The following is a 12,648-nucleotide window of genomic DNA, read 5'->3' on the forward strand; positions in this document are numbered from 1 at the left end:
CGGGTTGTGAGTGGCTCTGGTTAGTAGAGCTCCCTCGTCAACCCATGATGGACATGGGGCACGAGTAAGAAATTTGAACTCAATTGTTGTCAGCTGCTAAGGTTTTCAGGTTGTTATTGTAGAACAACCTAACCTATCCTGATGGATCTAATGTCCGTTTCAATCCTTCCTGCTTTATCCATTCATACCTCTGACCTCAAACACATGCAACATGGAACCAGGGAAAGGAAGGAATTTCATTTACAGAATGGTTTCTAAGTGCCCAGGATAATGTAGGGTCTTATTCCCAAAGTCACCTTATTTCAACTGCACAAATAGCCCAATGACACAGGAAGAGCTCCTAGTTCAGCACAGGATCCAGGAGATCAAGGCTCGGAGGTTAAGCACCCAGTGCTGGGAGCCTCAGTTTCTACTCCAAAGCTCTCACTCTTTCCATTGCAGCAACTGTCTCTCACTGCAAGGCTGGCTAAGGTCATTCTGGGAGAGAAGCTTTTGGATCTTAAAAAAATAATAATAACCTTTACTAATGACCTGGTAATTGTTTTTATAGCTTCCCAATGAAGTGTGAAGTGTTCTAAGAGACAACACAGGACAATTTCCTTTGATGGTGAAGTTCTCCAAAGAATGATTGCCTCAATCTGGGCTCCTGGTCCCCTGACTTCAGAGTGATATTGAACAGACCCTGAGTTGCTGGCCTAGAAAACCTGCCGAGGTTGGCAGGAAGGTTGGCTCATATTTATCTATATTTTAAAGCAGTAATTCTATCTTTCTTTTTCAAAAATGACCACATAATAGCATATGAAAAAATAATAAATAGCTGGCCTTTGTTGAGCACTTACACCGTGCTATGACTCAGCACTTCAAGTCTCCCGCCTCCAACCAAAGCCCAGCGTGGTGCCTGGCACGTGGCGAGGACTCCATAAACATCTCTGTAATGAATGAATCACCTACAACAAACATTTGTTAGACCTGCTGCTTTGAGCTCTGCTCAAATGCAATGAAATACTTTCTGCTCAAATACTTATGCTGTGCTGTGTTAAGTTGCTTCAGTCGTGTCTGACCCTTTGCAACCCTATGGACCGTAGCTTGCCAGGCATTTCTATCCATGGGATTCTCCAGGCAAGAATGCTGGAGTAGGTTGCCATGTCCTCCTCTAGGGAATCTTCCTGACCCAGGGATTGAGCCCATGTCTCTTACGTCTCCTGAATTGGGAGGCACATTCTTTAGCACTGGGAACTTGACCTCTGCCCAAATGCAGTGAAAATTTATTGGGATGGGGGGAAAGGTTAGTGTTCAGACAACTCAGTCACTGAATTTGCAGCCAAAAAACCTTTTGAAATTCCAAGACAATGAGAAGATTAATTTTAATTGAAAATATTAATGATATCAGCTAATATTACAGTTAGGTCAAATTTATGATCTAGGAGAGTTGCCTTTTACTTGTTTTGGTACTAATAACTGGACTCCCTCTGTCCAGAGGGACATTACGTTCCTGTGGGATAGATAATGTGTTATGTCTATTAGGACTCTTCGTGGTTTACTTACAAAGCCCCTCCCAAGAGTTGCCTCATTTTCCTCTCACAGTTTCCCTGTGCGGGAGGCAGGGCTGATGTGTTTCTTATGAGTTGCAGCTCAGGAAGTTTGGAGACGTCCAGGGAACTGCCTGAGGAGCTGCACACTCATCCAGGGCAGAGAAGGCTGGAACCGGGACACGAGCTCTAAGAGAGGCCAGCTCTGAGCGTGAAGTGTTTTCCATCACACCGGGGGATCTTCCTCCTTCTCGGCTTCTGATAGGTCCTGGGACGAAGGCGCTAAGCAGGTGATGGGCGGTCGCACCTTTTGTGTTGTTGCTGTGCCTTTATAAATGCATGTGTTGCTAATCTACGGTTTATTCCATGCTTGCTGCTTGGTTAGCTATGATGTTCCCTGTAGTGTGTGCTGTGCTTAGTTGCTCAGTTGTGTCCGACTCTTTGTGACCCCATGGACTGCAGCCTGCCAGGCTCCTCTGTCCCTGACTCTAGGCAAAAATACTGGAGTGGGTTGCCATGCCCTTATCAAGGGGATCTTCCCAACCCAGGAATCAAACCCAGGTCTCCCATATTGCAGGCGGATTCTTTACTGACTGAGTCACCAGGGAAGCCCATTCCCTGTAGTAACATACCTGTGATAGAGGTACCATACCTGTGATGGTTGACATGTCAACTTGGCTAAGCTATGGTGCCCAGTTGTTTGGTCAAACACCAGTCTACATGTTGCTGTAAAAAAATATTTTTTAAAGATGTGATTAACATTGAAATCAATAGAGTTGAAGTAAAGCAGATTACCCTTTGTAATGGGGGTGGACTTCAGCCAGTTAGTCCAAGCCCTTAAGAAAAAAAGGCTGAGATCTCCGAAGATAAAGGAATTGTGCCTCCTGACTATCTTTGGACTCCAGACTGTAACGTTCACTCCTGCAGGAATTTCCAGCCTGACAGTCAGCCCTGCACATTTTGGACTTGCCAGCCCCCACAACTGCATGAGCCAATTCCTTAAAATTCACTCGCTTCTCTCTTTATTCTGTATACATACATATTTACATCCTGTTGGTTCTGTTTCTCTGAAGAACCCTGACTAACACAATACCTTATGCCTTTCTGGCAGATGATGACAACGAGGAAAGCTCCCACTCTGGACTGCCTCCTCTCTGCCTTTCTTGAGCCATCTCATGTAACCTTCACAACAGCTCAACGTGGGCAGTGTTACTCCCTCATGATACCAATGAAGAAATCAAAGTGAGTCGAAATAACTCACTCAAGGTCAAAAAGCTAGAGAGTGACAGAGAATGAAGCCAGGTTTCCAGTCCCAAGCACTCAAACAAACATCTCTGAATTCATCAGGTAATCCATTTTCTAAGACAGTCAAAGAGTGTATCATGGTAAAAATTAAGCAGCTGATTATATTTTTCAGATGTGATATTTTATTCATTGGGAAATAGCAGCCATTTGTCAAATATTATTTGAGTAGTGTTAATTACTCAGTTGTGTCCAAATCTTTGTGATCCTGTGGACTCTGTCCTGCCAAGCTCCTCTGTCCATAGAATTTTCCAGGCAAGAGTACTGGAGTGGGTTGCCATTCCCTTCTCCAGGGAATCTTGCCGACCCAGGGATTGAACATGGGTCTCCTGCATTGCAGGCAGATTCTTTACTGTCTGAACTACCTGGAAAGCCCATTATTTGAGTAGATGTAGTATAATACCTTGAACTAAAAGAAGGAGGAAACCTTTCTGATGATTTGCTGTGTTCCCAAATTCATTATAGAGAGGATGCAAAAATCTGTCACCTGGCAACCTCAAAAACCGAGTTGCATTTGTGTGACAAAAGACAAAAGCCTATGCCTTTCAGGTTGGTTCTGGGTTTGGAGATGTTTGGGACTCGAGGTGTTACAGGAGGGGAGACCAGTGATAAATGATTCTGAAGTCTGTGCTTTCTCTTTGCATGCAACACAACTCCCCGGAGCATAAGGTAATGTTCCAGAAAGATAAAAAAAAATGTCTGAGATGGCTGCCACTTGTCCCAGTGCAGTATGTACACCCTCAGTGACATTTATTTTGCCTGTTACATGTGCACAGATATGTAAAACCAGCTCAGGAAAACCAGCTCTTTATCTTTCTCTGGGAAACTCCATGTAAGCTTTGGAAGTTTAAAAAAAAAGGCAGGGAGGGATCCGCTTTCTCATGAGCTTATTTTTAGCTCCTCTCTCCTTTGCAGAATGGCTAACGCCAACTCAAACTATTTCTGAAAAGAGTTGCTGGGGACAAAGTGGAGCCGTGGGTAGGCTTCCTCGAGCTGGGTCTCTGAAGCAGGTGAGATGCAAGATAAAGCAATCGCTTTGCAGCCACCTTTGACGTAAGTGCTGGAGATTTCTTCAATTAGCTTAATCCTTTCCTCCTGACACGCGCTTTATAGAAAAGCAAATGGCATCATTATCCTCCCCCGGCCTCTCTAATCCCTGTCTGCGCACCGCCGACAGATGCCTTTCTGCCTGCCTGAGCTGCCTGCATCTCAGAGCCCTGTGTCACGATGAGGCGGGCTGTGTGTGACAGATTGCTAAATCTGGCCTCCTCCAGGCAGGGGACTCAGCGCTCAAGTGGCACCGGCTGCTCCAGCCTTCTCTGGGGCTGAGGCAGGCCCAGAAAGTTCTGGAGGGCTACGTTGTGACTTAGGAAATCCCTTGCAGAGAAGGCCAGCTCTCCGCTGCTGGCAGAACCCATCATCCAGAGCTGGTCTTGTTTAGCATTTAAATCTGGGGCCCCGCCCAGGAGAAGCCTAGGGAAGTGTCTTGCTCCAGATGCCGTGGCAAGTATCAGCCATCTTTTGATAACCAAGGAGTATGGCCTGGCCCTGTCCTCCTTCTAAACACAACTGGGACCTGTCTGTGTATGCCCATTTGTTCATCTATTTGCCTGTTATTTTCACCCCTCACACATTTCCATTTCTGTTTTTTTTTTTCTTCCGAGGCCACTGCTTTGGATGTGAAAACTGCTCTTAGTTAAACTTCAGCCCTGTCTCCAATCACCTGTGTAACTTTTGAGCCTGTTTCTGAGCCTCTGTTTCCTTATCAGTCAATTGGAGTCAATTGCTTTCTTTTTTTCTTTTGAGAGACGTTTAGTGAGGAGTCAGGAAAATAATGAAAGCACTGCACCTCGCGTACAGGGGGTACTAAATAAATGTGATTTATTAATGAAACAATAACACATTTACATTACTGTCACTACTGCTAGTGTATATTTCTCTAGTGATTTAGTTCGTTAAAAAAATGTCAAGGGAATTTCATATAACATTGCTTCAACTGCTAGAAAGTAGGTATTATATCCCTCAATTTTTTTTCAGATGACATGTGATATACTCGAGATCACTGAGGACAGAGGTTGGCAAACTATGGCCAGTGGACCAGAGCAGCTCATTGTCTGCTTTTGTAAATAAAGTTTCACTGGGACTTGACCATGTCCTCAGTTATACGTGGTCTGTGGCTGCTTTTCTGTCACAAAGGCAGGGTTGAGAGGTTCAGGCTTACAAAGCCTGAACGATTTCCTCTCTGTCCTTTTACCAAAAAATTTGGCTGCCCTCTGACAGGTTCTAAGTGGTGGAACCAGGACGGAAATGATATACATGTCTACCAAAGCTTAAACCCAGGGCTATCCTGGGAACATATTCTCTAAATGGAAAGAAAAAAGATGGCAGCAAGTGGAAAAAAACTGCAGATGTGTTTTGTGTGTGTTTTTAATTAACCTAAACCATTTCTTTGCATTCCTTAGGCAGGTTTCACCGTGTACACAGCAGTGTCCTAGACCGACAGCTTAAGGAAGTTCCGAATTTAGACCCCAGGGCAATCCCTTGAATTAGAGCCTACCCAGCAAGCTCATGGCAGAGACAGCATGGGGTCTGGAGCTTCTGATTCTGGAGGAACTTCTAACAAGGTCTTGTTCTCACTGTTACCTCCGTGTGAACATTTCCTGCTACTTACTATATGCTCTTTAACCCCTAATTTCTCTTTTCCCTACTCCAGCCCCAGCCTGCACTGCGTAGCACGCTCAGAGGCTGGCAGTATAGACACGGCTGTTGAGGGGTTCTGTGCTCTGATCCCACAGGCAGGAAATCCAGCTCCTCCACCCCTTACTCCCCAGCACATATTTCCCAAGAGCCTGCTCTGTGCCAAGCCCAGTCCTGGGTGCTGGGGAGACACCAGTGCATGGTGAGCCCTGGTGCCAGCCCTCAAGGAGCAGAGCGGAGGAAGGGGATCAGAAAGTGAAGAAACAATGCTAGAATAGGGTAAATTATCTGGGGAGGGTAGGTGTTTAGTAGGTCTGGGGGGAAGCCAGGAGAAGCGGCAAGAGATGAAGTGTGGAAAGAAAAGGGCCTCACATCAGACTCTGAGGAGTTTGGATGACTTCCTGGGGGCAGGGAGGAGCCCTTGAGGGTTCAAAGCAAGGGGTGCCCTCAGGCCAGCCCTTCCTACCTGCAGGGCCACCACCTGTGCCCCATTGTTCTCACCCTAGTCTCTGCCCTACTCCGCTCCATCTGCAGATCACTGCCTCAGGCCTGGTGACGTGCCTCTCTGAGGAAGTGAGCTCCAAAGGGTGGCTATGGGTCAGCCAGGAAAAGACGGTGAGGAAGGAGGTGAAGGTGAGAGGAGACGGGCAGGGAACAGCATGCCAAACAGAAGGGCTGCGGGAGGAAGACACAGTGATGTCTGCCCGTGTTCTCCTGGCAGGAGTGACAGAAGAGGGTGGCAAGTAGCAAAGTGAGGCTGGCACCCCGGCTGTATAGGGCATTAGTGTACAACTCTGTGTGTGTATGTGTTATGTGCGTGCACGTGTATGCACACATACATGGGGGGAAGGGCAGATAGGAGATCCCTCTCCAAGTCAAGGGGCTTTCAACCTCCATACTCACCCCCTCTTTCCTGTGTGAGGATGTAAATGTAGAGAAAATAATTCAATCTGGATGAGTTGAAGATAAAAATAATAGTGACACACATGCGTGTGCCCAAAGCAAACCGAGAAAGAACTGCAAACTTCTTTTCATCCCACAGAGTGAAAATAATTTGGTCTCTGACCCGATGGGGCATCTGAAATGCAGGCAAAAGCAACATAACTTAGATGCCAATCATGCTGTTTTTAATGAGTTCTTCAGACATTTACATTCGAGGCTGAGATAGCCCCAGAGGACTCCTGTGTCAGTTATCTATAGTTGGAACATTGTGGATACTCTCTTTGCACAAAACAGGGCCCACTTCCAAAGAGATATTATGTTTTCCCCATCAATAAAGCCTGATTTTTATGGGCATTTAAAATCACACTAGCAAGACCCGCTGGTAGGTGTTGAACAGGCTCCAGGATGGGAGCCTGCCAGTGTTCATCATCTTCATGAGCTCAAATGCCCTAAAATGTTGCCCTTGAGGATCTTCCCAGAAAGACCAGCCTTGCCAATTCTTCAATACACTTGAAATAAGAAAGATTCTTCTGAAGAGTGCAAAGCATTTTGGAAAGAGTGGTACCCTTCCCTCAGGGTGCTATCTGAGCCTCCTTCATTTTAGTCTGCTCATTCAATGGCAACTTCTACTTCATCTCCTTGCTGTCAATCCTCTTGATTTCCCTTTTACCATTGGAGAAGGAAATGGCAACCCACTCCAGTATTCTTGCCTGGAGAATCCTACCATTAACACCATTTTTAATATGGGTATGGTGCAAGGCCTAAAATTAAGATTTCATATTATAGGCTGCCTTGGCATTGATAAAATCAGGAGGTCCTCAAATGGCCTAACCCCAAGGTTCTGCAGTCCATGGGGGTGCAAAGAATCGGACATGACTGAACGACTAAACAACAACAGCCAAGGTTCCCACTCTGCTCCTGGAGACCAGGTCTCTTAGCCCTGTTAAACAGCCCTCAGTTCCTGGGGGCTTTATTCAAAGATTTATTCAAGCAAGCTTACTGTATCCTTCCTCTGGAACCAGGGGCACTTCACCCTTTGATACTACAAAGCCTGCTGCCCACAGCCCCTGGCGGTTCAGTCTGTTCCCTAGTGCAACCCCCTCATGCCCTTGCCTGGTGCAGCTGTTTTTGGTTGGAATTGTTGCACATTCTGAATTACTGGGATGTAACTAGAAAGCTTTTCTTTTCAAATTTAATTAATTTATTTGTCTATGCTGGATCTTTGTTACTACACTCGGGCTTTCTATGGTTGCTGAGAGTGGGATCTACTCGCTACTTGCAGCGGCTTCTCTTGCTGCGGAGCACAGGCTTTAGGCATGCAGGCTTCAGTAGCTGTGGTGCGTGGGCTTAGTTGCTCCATGATGTGTGGGAACTTCCCAGACCAGGGATTGAACCCATGTCCCCTGCATTGACAGGTAGATTCTTAACCACTGGACTAGGGAAGTCCCTAGAAAACTTTTCTATTGTCCATCTGCTCAGTGCTCCTTGACACTGAGGGGATTCATCTAGATTGTTTTATGGAGATCATCCTTAAAATTCCTTAGAAAATATTTTTATGTAAAAAATAATATAGCTCCACTATTAAAAAAATAGAAAATTCATACAAATATTCAGATGAAATTAAAAATTAAAATTCATCCATAACTTTATGCATCTAGAGTGGTCACTAACTCTGTACATTTAATTCTCTGTACATTTAAAAATATAGTTTATATCTTATATATATATGTTATTTTTGTCCTCATTTTAAAGTTAGTATTATATCATAAACATTTACATAGGCTATTAATGATTTCTGTAAACATTTTTAATGGCTGCATAATAATCTGCATATTTTTCCTAATGATTCTCTGAAAACTATTTTGGTTATCTATTATTATATAATTTATCATATAATTATTATAAGTAATACTGGGATAGCAAATGAACACATCTGATGCCCAGCTTCGTAGATCTGGGTCTCTTATAGAAAATAATGGTATCTTTTATCATGTGATATTACTTATATGTGAAATCTAAAAATAAGGTAAAAATGAACTTATTTACAAAACAGAAATAGAGTCACAGATGTAGGAAACAAACATAGTTACCATGGGGTCAGAGAGAGAGGGAAAACTGAAAGTTTGGGATTTACGTATACACACTACTATATAAAATAGTTAACTAATAAGGACCTAACATAGAGCACAAGGAACTCTACTCCATATGCTGTAATGGAATATATGGGAAAAGAATCTAAAAAAGAGAGGATGTACGTATGTGTGTAACTGATTCACTTTGCTGTATACCTGAAACTAACACAACATTGCACATCAGCTATGAAAGTCAGAGTGTTAGTCACTCAGCTGTCTCCAACTCTTTGCGACCCCGTGGACTGTAGCCCGCCAGGCTCCTCTGTCCCTGGAATTCTCCAGGCAAGAATACTGGAGAGGGTTGCCATTCCCTTTTGCAGGGGTATAAGCCAATAGAAAATTTTTAAAAAGGAAAAATAAAAAGATAATAGTTTCCTTGATGAGTTTCACAATGAAAGGTCATGGTTACCTCATGTGGATAAGGAAACTACTACAAGTATTACAGCATAGGGTTTGGTAAGCTGTATCCTCTAGGCCCAGTCCAGCCAGCTTGTTTTTGTAAATAAAGCCTTATTGGTCACAGCCATGCTCTTTGCAACCATTTTGTCTATGGCTGCTTTCATGCCGCAAGGGCAAAGTTGAGTCATTTAGACTTGCAAAACCTAAAATATTTACTACTGACTTTGCATAAAAAGTTGGCTAATTCCTGATACTAGAATATCAGGGACCTCAGACTTTCTCACTGAAAACCCTACAGCCCTAAACCATGCATTTTAAAATGTCTTCCTTTAAATTGTGATATTGAAAACAAATATAGAGGAAGTTAGCTTATAATAATAAAACAGCCAAAATCCAATAAACCTCCAAATGGAGGCTTCATGGGTGTACCCAATTTCACTCCTTCCATCCGCCTATCTTCTGTTTTAGAATTTTAGCCAGGCCCAGGAAAAGACTGATAGAACAGAAACTCAGACAGAATAAGATAGGAACAGTAACTTTATCATAACAAATACGCCACCAAAAATTAGTGGAGAAGAAAAGTATTGCTCTACACATGGTGTTGGCATATGGTGTGAGGTAGGAATCTGATTCATATTATATACAAAAATGAACTTCAGATTAATACCTAACTGTGAAAGGTTCTGGTGGCTCAGACTGTAAAGAATCTGGCCTACTCTGGTGTACTCTTATGTGAGCATGCATGAGGATCTTGCTCTCAGCCCTGTTAGTGGTAATGGATACCAGAGGCAACTCTTAAATGTGAAAGTATGTACAAATGGATATACTCTATTGTATATATGCAACTGTAAGGTGCAATGTCTGACATTGTTGTTGTTCAGTTGCTAAGTCGTGTACAACTCTTTGCCACCCCATAAACTGCAGCATGCCAGGCTTCCCTGTCCTCACCACATATAGCAATCCAGATACCACCCTTGACTCTTACTATTGAGTGAGTAGATAAGCAAGAAATTTTGACACAATACTCTCTAGTAAGTTCAAAATACAAACACACAGAAAATAGCATTATGTATTTTTAAACTTTTTATTCTGTACTGGAGTATAGCCGATTAACAATGTTTTGATAGTCTCAGGTGAACAGCAGAAGGACTCAGCCATACATAGACATGTTTCCATTCTCCCCCAAACTCCCCTTCCATCCAGGCTGCCACATAACATTGAGGAGACTTCCCTGTGCTATACAGGAGGTCCTTGTTGTCCATCCCAAACTCCCTAACTATCCTTTCCCCCATCCTTCCCCCTGGCAACCATAACTTCATCCTCTTAAGTCTGTGAGTCTGTTTCTGTTTTGTAAGTTAAGTTTGTTTGTATCATGTCTTTTTAGATTCCACATTTAAGGGATGTCATAAGATGTTTCTGCTTCTTTGACTTACCACTGTGTATTTTATAAGGTACCTGCATCTTGAGAATGAACATACAAACAGACAGTGGACAGACCATGTATAAAAATAGAACTCTAACGCACCACCTGCAGCAACCTGTCCAGGAAACCAATAGTTAACTCAATAACTAGCCTAGGAAGCCAGCCTGCTGTAAGTCTTTCTTGTAGGAAGTCAGACTGTTAATCAACTGTTGCTGCTGCTGCTTCACTTCAGTCGTGTCCGACTCTGTGCGACCCCATAGACGTCAGCCCACCAGGCTTCCCGTCCCTGGGATTCTCCAGGCAAGAACACTGGAGTGGGTTGCCATTTCCTTCTCCAATGCATGAAAGTGAAAAGTGAAAGTGAAGTCGCTCAGTCGTGTCCGACTCTAGCGACCCCATGGACTGTAGCCTACCAGGCTCCTCCGTCCATGGGATTTTCTAGGCAAAAGTACTGGAGTGGGTTGACCCCAAATGGCCAGGACTAGGAGCTTTCCAGGTGGTGCAGTGGTAAAAATCTGCCTGCCAATGAAGTAAGTGCTGGAGATGTGGATTTGATCCCTGGGTTGGGAATATCCTCTGGAGGAGGAAATGGCAACCCGTTTCAGTGTTCTTGCCTGGATAATTCCATGGACAGAGGAGCCTGGCCAGCTACAGTCCATACGGTCGCGAAGAGTCAGACACGACTGAGTGACTGAGCTTGTATGTACAAGCCAGGACTTGATTAATAACTCACAGTTTGTCTAATGTTTGCCCCCACTTCCATCTTCGAAAACCAATTAGAGAATGTTAAATAGGAACCACTAACCAATCACATAGGCTATCTCTCTTGTAGTTAGCTAGCCTCCAACTTAACATGTCAACAGCTTCTCCAATCAGGGCATTCTGGAAGCCTTCTCTTTTTTCCTACTATAAAGCTTTCCCACTCCTCTGGCTGCCTCTGAGTCCCTGCCAGGATGCTAGTGACAGTGGATGACTTTGCTATAGCAAACTCAGAGTAAATTGCCTCTGCTTATTCTCATTTAGTTGGTCTTCATTTATTTCCATGATCTGCAGGGATCTGCTGGGCACATTTATTTGTGTGGTACCTCTTTGTAGGGTGGGGATGAATTGGAGGGGAAACCAGGGCCTTGCGGCCCATGTAGACTCTGTGCCACAAATTGAGGAAGTGATTAACTGAACTATTGGAGGTCCACGAAAAATAATTTAAAAATTTTTTAATTAGTTAATTTTCATTTCTTTCTGCATTGTGCCTTTCTTTTCTGCTTCTGCTCCTTTCCAGATTTCCCTCTGCTTGAGGTTGGGGGCTAATATCTAGATCATTCTTTAAACAAGAGGAGCTGGTTAAAAGGAATAAAAGAAAGCCATAAAAAGAAGCTGCCCTCATCTGCCTTCTGGGGACCAGTGTAGCGGAGGTTCAGATGATCCGTTAAGGTCCCCACCAAATCTGAACTTCTCTAGGAAACTCTCCAGGATGGCACAGACAGAGGGAGTCCTGAATCTAGGTTTTCTGCCTACAGCTGGGTTTTATCTCTGTTAGAGCATAGTTTAAAGCTGGTAACCTCCTTCTTATACTCAGTGCTGGAGATGAAAGGAGAAAATAGCCACAATGATTTCATCTCACTCTTTTTCATCGAAAATTACTTTTCAGAACTATTAAATCTTCTGTGAAGGTTATAACAGAGGACTCAGGTTCAGTTTCACCCATTTATTAAGATATAGGCTATCAAGCCCCAGTAGAAAAAATAAACAAACAACTAGCAGTTGACATGAATTTATGCACAGTTTGTCGAATCAATCAAACTGTAAACATTATGCAAATGTGTGTAAACCCAAACCTAGCCCAGACTTTACGTATGCATTGTTATGTAAACGATCAATCTTGTTAATGCAAATATTAATATAAACCTGACATTAAACACTAGTTTACACAGCCTTGCTAGTTGAAGGCAGCTTAATTTACATTGAAATGTAAATAGCAGTAGTGCTCTGTTTGGGGCTTTGGAAAACAGGCTGACTAAAGCTCATTGGGTGGTGTGTCCCCACCAGGGTCCCCAGATCCACTCCCGGAACCCCTTCATTCACTGTATCTCGTGAGGAATTGGGGGAGGGTTTGGGCAACAGCTCGTCTGTGCCTTCTGGAGTCCTTGTTGTTGATGCCTTGCAGGAAACCACCGTTAGGACCAGAGGGCCATAGTCTCTGAACCAACAGTTCAGGGAGAGTCAT

General features: G+C 43.8%; 1 protein-coding gene across 13 annotated transcripts in view; it reads left to right on the forward strand.

The window, feature by feature from the left end:
- Positions 1-1,564: 1,564 nt before the first annotated feature.
- SOD3 (superoxide dismutase 3) overlaps positions 1,565-12,648 on the forward strand; it is a 71,408-nt gene continuing 60,324 nt past the window's right edge. For 2 of the 13 annotated variants that reach the window (XR_011464490.1, XR_011464492.1), the window contains exons 1-4: positions 1,565-1,819; positions 2,641-2,876; positions 3,747-3,884; positions 5,294-5,455. The gene's annotated coding sequence lies outside the window, so the exon portion shown is untranslated. The remainder of the gene's footprint in view (positions 1,820-2,640; positions 2,877-3,746; positions 3,885-5,293; positions 5,456-12,648) is intronic. The other 11 variants (XR_011464491.1, XR_011464494.1, XR_011464495.1 and 8 more) reach the window with 9 other exon arrangements.

The sequence above is a fragment of the Bos mutus genome, chromosome 6 (assembly GCF_027580195.1).
Source record: "Bos mutus isolate GX-2022 chromosome 6, NWIPB_WYAK_1.1, whole genome shotgun sequence".
Lineage (NCBI taxonomy): Eukaryota > Metazoa > Chordata > Mammalia > Artiodactyla > Bovidae > Bos > Bos mutus.